This window comes from Rhipicephalus microplus, unplaced genomic scaffold (genome assembly GCF_043290135.1).
Source record: "Rhipicephalus microplus isolate Deutch F79 unplaced genomic scaffold, USDA_Rmic scaffold_348, whole genome shotgun sequence".
NCBI classification, from domain to species: domain Eukaryota; kingdom Metazoa; phylum Arthropoda; class Arachnida; order Ixodida; family Ixodidae; genus Rhipicephalus; species Rhipicephalus microplus.
Genome location: NW_027464915.1, coordinates 122501 through 131393, shown reverse-complemented (window position 1 = coordinate 131393; position 8893 = coordinate 122501). Strand labels below are relative to the sequence as shown.

The 8893-nt window shown below is 60.2% G+C and overlaps 3 non-coding genes across 3 annotated transcripts in view; all 3 read left to right on the top strand.

The window, feature by feature from the left end:
• The first annotated feature begins 4003 nt into the window (after positions 1–4003).
• On the top strand, positions 4004–5825 carry LOC142793934 (small subunit ribosomal RNA). The gene has a single exon (XR_012891939.1). It is a non-coding gene; the product is annotated as a small subunit ribosomal RNA (ribosomal RNA).
• A 1719-nt stretch (positions 5826–7544) lies between these two features.
• Positions 7545–7697, top strand: LOC142793928 (5.8S ribosomal RNA). The gene has a single exon (XR_012891933.1). It is a non-coding gene; the product is annotated as a 5.8S ribosomal RNA (ribosomal RNA).
• A 1154-nt stretch (positions 7698–8851) lies between these two features.
• Positions 8852–8893, top strand: part of LOC142793938 (large subunit ribosomal RNA) — a 3958-nt gene continuing 3916 nt past the window's right edge. Inside the window, exon 1 of the ribosomal RNA XR_012891943.1 lies at positions 8852–8893. This exon is cut by the window's right edge and continues 3916 nt beyond it. This is a non-coding gene — a ribosomal RNA (large subunit ribosomal RNA).

The following is an 8893-nucleotide window of genomic DNA, read 5'->3' as shown; positions in this document are numbered from 1 at the left end:
CGACACACGGCGGTCTGGGTGCTTATCGCTGCTATTATAGGGGCACCCCGGCAGACGCAGAAAAAAAAAAAAAAATTTTCGACCTTCTTTTTTGCTGGTCGAGCTCGGGTAACCCAGGTCGCAATGGGAGCCGCGCACGAAAGCGGCGTCGCGAGACGCGTTCGCGGTCGCTAGTCGCACGAGCTCGGCAACCGCGTCAGCCGGCGCGGAGTTCGGGATGCCGACGGCTAAGTGGGTACCGCTGCTCGGATGTTCGCCGTTTTTGGCCGAGTGAGTGCTGGCACTCCGGTGAAGCCAAGGAGCGCCAATTCGTGCACGATATCGGCGTCTTTCGACGTGCCCGCCGGCCACCGCCGCACGAGTACGGCAAACCGCGTCTGCCGGGGCGGGGTTCGCGACGCGTACGCAATAGTGGGAACCGTCGCTCGGATGTTCGTCGTCTTTGGCCGAGCGAGTGCTGGCACTCCGGCGAAGCGAAACGGGGCCGATTCGGGCACGATATCGGCGTATTTCGACGTGCTCGCCGGCGACCGTCGCACGAGTACGGCAAAGCGCGTCTGCCGGGGCGAGGTTTGCGACGCCGACGAAAAAGTGGGAAGCGCCGCTCGGATCTTCGCCGTTTTTGCAGGAGTGAGTGGCGGCCCTCCTGCGAGACCAAGAAGCATCGACTCGCGCACGATATCGGTGTCTTTCGACGTGCCCGCCGGCCACCGCCGCACGAGTACGGCAAACCGCGTATGCCGGGGCGGGGTTGGCGACGCCGACGCAAAAGTGGGAACCGCCACTAGGATGTTCGCCGTTTTTGGCAGAGTGAGTGCTGGCACTCCGGCGAAGCGAAAGAGCGCGAATGCGCCCACGAAAGTGGCGTGTTTGGACGTGCTTGACGACGACCACCGCAGGAAAACGAAAAACCACGTCAGCCGGGGCGAGCGACCCATGGCGGTCTGGGTGCTTATCGCTGCTATTATAGGGGCACCCCGGCAGACGCAAAAAAAAAAAAAAAATTTTTTTCGACATTCTTTTTTGCTCGTCGACCTCGGGTGACCCAGGTCGCAGTGGGAGCCGCGCACGAAAGCGGCGTCGCGAGACGGCTTCGCGGTCGCTAGTCGCACGAGCTCGGCAACCGCGTCTGCCGGGGCGGAGTTCGGGACGCCGACGGCTAAGTGGGAACCGCCGCTCGGATGTTCGCCGTTTGTGGCCGAGTGAGTGCTGGCACTCCGGCGAAGCCAAACGGGGCCGATTCCGGCACGATATCGGCGTCTTTCTACGTGCTCGCCGGCGACCGTCGCACGAGTACGGCAAAGTGCGTCTGCCGGGGCGGGGTTTGCGACGCGTACGCAATAGTGAGAACCGTCGCTCGGATGTTCGTCGTCTTTCGCCGAGCCAGTGCTGGCAATCCGGCGAAGCCGAACGGAGCCGATTCGGGCACGATATCGGCGTCTTTCCACGTGCTCGCCGGCGACCGTCGCACGAGTACGGTAAACCGCGTCAGCCGGGGCGGAGTTCGGGACGCCGATGCGAAAGTGGGAAGCGCCGCTCGGATCTTCGCCGTTTTTGGAGGAGTCAGTGGCGGCACTCCGGTGAAGCCAAGGTGCGCCAATTCGCGCACGATATCGGCGTCTTTCGACGTGCCCGCCGGCCACCGTCGCACGAGTACGGCAAACCTCGTCTGCCGGGGCGGGGTTTGCGACGCCGACGCAAAAGTGGGAACCGCCGCTCGGATGTTCGCCGTTTTTGGCAGAGTGAGTGCTGGCACTCCGGCGAAGCGAAAGAGCGCGAATGCGCCCACGAAAGTGGCGTGTTTGGACGTGCTTGACGACGACCACCGCAGGAAAACGAAAAACCACGTCAGCCGGGGCGAGCGACCCATGGCGGTCTGGGTGCTTATCGCTGCTATTATAGGGGCACCCCGGCAGACGCAAAAAAAAAAAAAATTTTTTTCGACATTCTTTTTTGCTCGTCGACCTCGGGTGACCCAGGTCGCAGTGGGAGCCGCGCACGAAAGCGGCGTCGCGAGACGGCTTCGCGGTCGCTAGTCGCACGAGCTCGGCAACCGCGTCTGCCGGGGCGGAGTTCGGGACGCCGACGGCTAAGTGGGAACCGCCGCTCGGATGTTCGCCGTTTGTGGCCGAGTGAGTGCTGGCACTCCGGCGAAGCCAAACGGGGCCGATTCCGGCACGATATCGGCGTCTTTCTACGTGCTCGCCGGCGACCGTCGCACGAGTACGGCAAAGTGCGTCTGCCGGGGCGGGGTTTGCGACGCGTACGCAATAGTGAGAACCGTCGCTCGGATGTTCGTCGTCTTTCGCCGAGCCAGTGCTGGCACTCCGGCGAAGCCGAACGGAGCCGATTCGGGCACGATATCGGCGTCTTTCCACGTGCTCGCCGGCGACCGTCGCACGAGTACGGTAAACCGCGTCAGCCGGGGCGGAGTTCGGGACGCCGATGCGAAAGTGGGAAGCGCCGCTCGGATCTTCGCCGTTTTTGGAGGAGTCAGTGGCGGCACTCCGGTGAAGCCAAGGTGCGCCAATTCGCGCACGATATCGGCGTCTTTCGACGTGCCCGCCGGCCACCGTCGCACGAGTACGGCAAACCTCGTCTGCCGGGGCGGGGTTTGCGACGCCGACGCAAAAGTGGGAACCGCCGCTCGGATGTTCGCCGTTTTTGGCAGAGTGAGTGCTGGCACTCCGCGCGAAGCGAAAGAGCGTGAATGCGCCCACGAAAGTAGCGTATTTGGACGTGCTTGACGGCGACCGCCGCAGGAGTACGAAAAACCACGTCAGCCGGGGCGAGCGACCCACGGCGGTCTGGGTGCTTATCGCTGCTATTATAGGGGCACCCCGGCAGACGCAGAAAGAAAAAAAAAAATGGGGACATGGCGTGCGTCACCGTGCGGCTTCGCAGCGTTGCCGAAGTCGCCGAGCCCTTCGACTGAGCCGAACGGCGGACAGGGAACGTTGGTCGGCCGTTCTAACCTGTCGGTGCCACGCCGAGACGTCGTTAAGGAAAACCGCGTCGTGGGCCTCTACGACGCCGTCGAGTCGTTGTACGTTTGGTGTCCAGCGTGTCGGCGGCGAGTAGCGGACACGTCGTTCACGACTTCGGTCTTTCGCAGTCGACGCGAACTTGCGGAGAGTCGTGGTGCCTCACGTTTTCGGCAGAAACCGCGGCGGAATTTTCCCGTGCGTGCGCGCACGACCTCGGTGCTGTGCCGTCAGCGTAGTGTTGCACAAACTCGTGGCCTACCCAAGGTGCGGTACGTTTGCGGCCGTATCCTCGGTGGGAATTTCGTGAGTAGGGTCGCAAATTCTACGACCTCGGCGGGTTTGAGAGCGACGTAGACTTGTGGCACGCTCAACATGCCACACGTTTCGGGGCACACCCGCGGTGAAATTTTCTCGAGTACGCTCGTATTAGGGCCCAAGGAGGTCTGGGTACTTATCGCTGCTATTATGTGGGGGTTCTCGTGAGCGGCGTACGCGAAAGCGACCGGGTGTCTGATATGCGGCGGGCTTCGGCCTCGTCAAGCGTGTCCTCGGGTCTGCTCCAGGGGAATCCACGGCAGTCGTCTGCAGCCTCATCCGCTTGATGCGTTAGGGGCTGGTTGTCGGACGGTGCCGTTTTACCACGATATCGAGGTGTGTTCCGTGTCGTCCTCGGGCGATTCAGATGCGAAAGCGCCGAAGACGCGGGCGTGACCCGTCGTCTGGCGGCTTTGCAGTCTCGGCTCCGTTGCTAGTTCCGGCCGGTCCACCGACAGTGCAGCGGGCTTGGGCAACCCGCACGGCGCGACCGAGTCGATGCAACGAAAAAGAGCGAGCATGAACGTGCTTCTTGCCGCACGGCTCCCACTCGTCTTTCGGGAAGGTTGTGCCGTAGCGAGCTCGAACGCCGTCATCTCGGAGTGCAAAATAAGCGTGTTGGGGCGCCTGAAGGTGGCCTCCGCCGCACACAGACTGCGTCCGGCCCGCCGAGGGCGAGGACGGACGCGCAGTCGAACGATTACCTGGTTGATCCTGCCAGTAATCATATGCTTGTCTCAAAGATTAAGCCATGCATGTCTAAGTACATGCCGAAATAAGGCGAAACCGCGAATGGCTCATTAAATCAGTTATGGTTCCTTAGATCGTTTCTTCCTACTTGGATAACTGTGGCAATTCTAGAGCTAATACATGCATACATGCAGTGAGCCTGGAGCCCTTTGGGTAACGGGTGCTTTTATTAGACCAAGATCGATCGGGTTTCGGCCCGTATTGTGTGGTGACTCTGGATAACTTTGTGCTGATCGCATGGCCACGAGCCGGCGACGTTTCTTTCAAGTGTCTGCCTTATCAACTTTCGATGTAGGTTACTTGCTTACCATGGTTGTTACGGGTAACGGAGAATCAGGGTTCGATTCCGGAGAGGGAGCCTGAGAAACGGCTACCACATCCAAGGAAGGCAGCAGGCGCGCAAATTACCCACTCCCGGCACGGGGAGGTAGTGACGAAAAATAACAATACGGGACTCTTTTGAGGCCCCGTAATTGAAATGAGTACACTCTAAATCCTTTAACGAGGATCAATTGGAGGGCAAGTCTGGTGCCAGCAGCCGCGGTAATTCCAGCTCCAATAGCGTATACTAAAGCTGCTGCGGTTAAAAAGCTCGTAGTTGGATCTCAGTTCCAGACGAGTAGTGCATCTACCCGATGCGACGGCTCGGACTGAACATCATGCCGGTTCTTTCTTGGTGCACTTCATTGTGTGCCTCGAGATGGCCGGTGCTTTTACTTTGAAAAAATTAGAGTGCTCAACGCAGGCGAGTCGCCTGAATAAACTTGCATGGAATAATAGAACAAGACCTCGTTTCTGTTCTGTTGGTTTTTGGAATACGAGGTAATGATTAAGAGGGACGGACGGGGGCATTCGTATTGCGGCGCTAGAGGTGAAATTCTTGGACCGTCGCAAGACGAACTACTGCGAAAGCATTTGCCAAGAATGTTTTCATTGATCAAGAACGAAAGTCAGAGGTTCGAAGGCGATCAGATACCGCCCTAGTTCTGACCATAAACGATGCCAACCAGCGATCCGCCTGAGTTACTCAAATGACTCGGCGGGCAGCTTCCGGGAAACCAAAGTATTTGGGTTCCGGGGGAAGTATGGTTGCAAAGCTGAAACTTAAAGGAATTGACGGAAGGGCACCACCAGGAGTGGAGCCTGCGGCTTAATTTGACTCAACACGGGAAAACTTACCCGGCCCGGACACTGGGAGGATTGACAGATTGAGAGCTCTTTCTTGATTCGGTGGATGGTGGTGCATGGCCGTTCTTAGTTGGTGGAGCGATTTGTCTGGTTAATTCCGATAACGAACGAGACTCTAGCCTATTAAATAGGTGCGGGGTTCCCAGCACCTTACAACCTTCTTAGAGGGACAAGCGGCTCCTAGCCGCACGAAACAGAGCAATAACAGGTCTGTGATGCCCTTAGATGTCCGGGGCCGCACGCGCGCTACACTGAAGGAAGCAGCGTGTCTTTATCCCTGTCTGAAAAGACTGGGTAACCCGTGGAACTTCTTTCGTGATTGGGATAGGGGCTTGCAATTGTTCCCCTTGAACGAGGAATTCCCAGTAAGCGCGAGTCATAAGCTCGCGTTGATTACGTCCCTGCCCTTTGTACACACCGCCCGTCGCTACTACCGATTGAATGATTTAGTGAGGTCTTCGGACCGATGTCCGGCGCGGCCTTTCGGTTGCGCCGGTCTGTTGGAAAGATGACCAAACTTGATCATTTAGAGGAAGTAAAAGTCGTAACAAGGTTTCCGTAGGTGAACCTGCGGAAGGATCATTAACGGATTGTGAAGGGTGAGCGCCTCAGCTGCGTCTGCGCCCGACACTTTCTGCCGCTGACCCCGTTTGGACGCGGGGTCGGCTTTTCCCCACGGGGCTGCCTGAATGTGGAGCGGCACCCCGTGACAAATTGTTGCGCCCAGCGGACGCCAACACCGCGACCTTGGACGGTCGGCCAGGTGGCGGACGCGGGTACAAACGGCGCAACGCACTCATAGGTCGGCTTTCGACCCGCCACTGCACCGTGGCTCGAAGCGCTCGAAATGCGCGACCCGACCGCTGCGGGACCGCCTAGTACTGTAAACAGGAGCGGCGGAGCGCGAACGGCGAGTCGTGGTTACGTCGGTAGAAGGCGAGGCTGCGCGTTCCCGAAACGCCAGCCGAGTGCCCTCCCGACCGTTCGAGCGTGCAAGAACGAGACCCGACAATCGCGCGGCGACTGCCAAGTACGAGAGGAACGGCACAAGCGTCGGCGGTCGGTCAAGGAACTGGCGATGTGACGGGTCCGCTGTGCACCAGTGCATACCGTCCCGCCGTCCGCGGCAAGCGCCTCCGCGTCCTCGGGTGACGGAGGCTGCCGGTCGGTTCTTGCAGGCGAGGGATCTCGCTGGCACCGGTTCGCGTTGACGCGCGGCCGGTCATGGCACGGCGATGCGACGGCCGAGGTGCGCAGTACTCGATGGAGGAACCGCACGCTCCGATGACCGTCCCGCCCTCCGCGGCGTATGCGTACCGACCGTAATGGTTGCAGCAGCGCCGGCCGGCTTTTGAATTCGCCACACGAAACACGGTGCGAGATCGCGGTTAGGGGAGCGTCGACGTTGCCAGGCGTTTTGCTTGCTGCCGAGGGAAAGGCGGCACGGCCACGTCGCGCTCGTCGCGATTAGCGGGTCTGCGCGCTTTGGGAAGGTGCCGCAACGACTTGCCGAAAGAGGAAGCACGGAAGAACGAGGGACTTGGACGTCCCGACAATTGAACGCACTTGCGGCCAGGCCCTTGCTGGCTTCGTTCTTCCGCCTCGAGTAGGCTCGTACGCGGCTCCGGCGCCGAAAGTGGTCCTTGGCACCGACTTCGGTGGACGTGGGAAGTGCCGCGCAAGTACGGCGCGCCTGGCTCCACCTGTTGGCTAAAGTAGGCAGCCGGATCGGCATTTTGGTGTGCGGTGGCAAACCGTGGATGCGAAAAAAGCTTGTGCGATTTCGTGGAACAAAAAGCGGGGGTCCCCCTTTTTATGCGGAGGAGACCGACCCGCCCGCCGTGGTGAACCGCGACGCCACGGTAAAAACGGGAGAGGCTTGTCGATGGGACCGTGCATCCCGCGCTCCACGGAGGCCGGGAGGCGGCCGCCCGAGGAAATGTGTAGCCGTCGAGGCCCGCATCTGCGTGCACTCTTATCCAAATGGGTGTACCGCAGGCATTTTCTGGTTAGGCGGGCCAATGAGAGCGAGCACACAACGATACCTACGGGTCCGGCTTGGAGAACCGGCTTCGACGCCTCCCGAGTATTTATAGAGGGGTGGACCACGAAAGCACTCGCAAGTAGCGGAAGCGAAACGCCGTCCGAAACACACCGTTTGCTCGATTTGCGGCAGCCGAAAAAGGCGCGGCAGAGTTTTGGAGTCCAAGCGTGCGCTGAAAAGCGCCCTTCTTGGCCACTGTTTGGCCGAGTGCCAGAAACGTTTGGTTTTGACTGTACGGAATTGAACAAACACTTTTTCACGACTCTAAGCGGTGGATCACTCGGTTCTCGGGTCGATGAAGAACGCAGCCAGCTGCGAGACTTGGTGTGAATTGCAGGACACACTGAGCACTGATTCTTTGAACGCACATTGCGGCCTTGGGTCTTCCCTTGGCTTCGTCTGTCTGAGGGTCGGATCACATATCAAGAGAGCCTTCGGCGCACAAGGGAACGTGAGCCGTCGACTCGTTTTGACCGCGTCGGCAACACGGACAGCACGCTGAACACCTCACAGCGAGCGCCAACAGCGGCCACTCAAGGGCGAGACGGTGGCGACCGTCGTGCCAGAGCCCAACCGAAACGGGGGCGACCGACTGCATTGAGGATGTGGCACCTCGTTGAGACCGCCGCAGGACTTCGAGTCGGAAGGAAGCCTGCAGGGAAAGTGCGGTCGAGGTTGCGTACTCCTCTCTGCGACCGGGCGCGCAAGAGCTGCGAGAGCCACGGACGCGCAACTTTAACGCACGGTAAACACGAGGAGCGAAAGCCGGCCAGCAAAGCTTCTCCAGCCGTGCGCAAAGTGCGCGAGATCGCAGCCTTGCGTTGCGCTTGTTGCCCTCGAAGTAAGCAGGGTGTCCCGTAGACCGGGCGCTCGAACACGCTGCGGGGCCGTGCCTCCTCCAGGCTTTGCCGCGCGAACAGGGAACGTTCGCGCGCAAAGCGCAGGGAGGTGAGGAGGCTGCGCCCGACGTTTGCGGTTCGCTGCGTACGCGGTTGATGCGGAGAGCACGGCGCGACGACTTGCCGCGAAGCGGAAAAAGTCTCCCGCACGAGTTGGCGAAACGTTGGCGAAGCTTAAGGCGTTCTCGTCGTAGTCCGCCGTCGGTCTAAGTGCTTCGCAGTTCCCGTCCCGTTCAAAAAACTGGGCCACTCCAGTTGGGGCGGGGGCGACGCTACACGAGACGATGCCTCTCGCCAGGCTGCGTGGCTGCCCTTGCGGCGGCGGCGACTGGCCTCGGCGGTGTTTGGGCTTTCGACACGGTCGTTTATCACGCAACTGCTCGGACGACGCACGCGCGCAGCGGAATGCCGCTTGCCAGCCTTGTGAAGATGTGACCCTGTACAGGGTTGCGGGCGCACTTGGTAGGGCGTCGTACTCGGTTCGCGATGGGTTTACGAACGTGTCCCGTCACTTCCACGTCACACCGGTTGTGCGCCGCACGCGTGCAGCGGGGAAGCCGATTGCCAGCCTTGTGAAGAAGTGGCCCTGTACAGGGTTGCGGGCGCACTTGGTAGGGCGAGCGCACGCGGTCGTGCAGGAAGTTGATGGAAGCGAATGTATCCGCTGTCGACCTCAGATCAGGCGAGACAACCCGCTGAATTTAAGCATA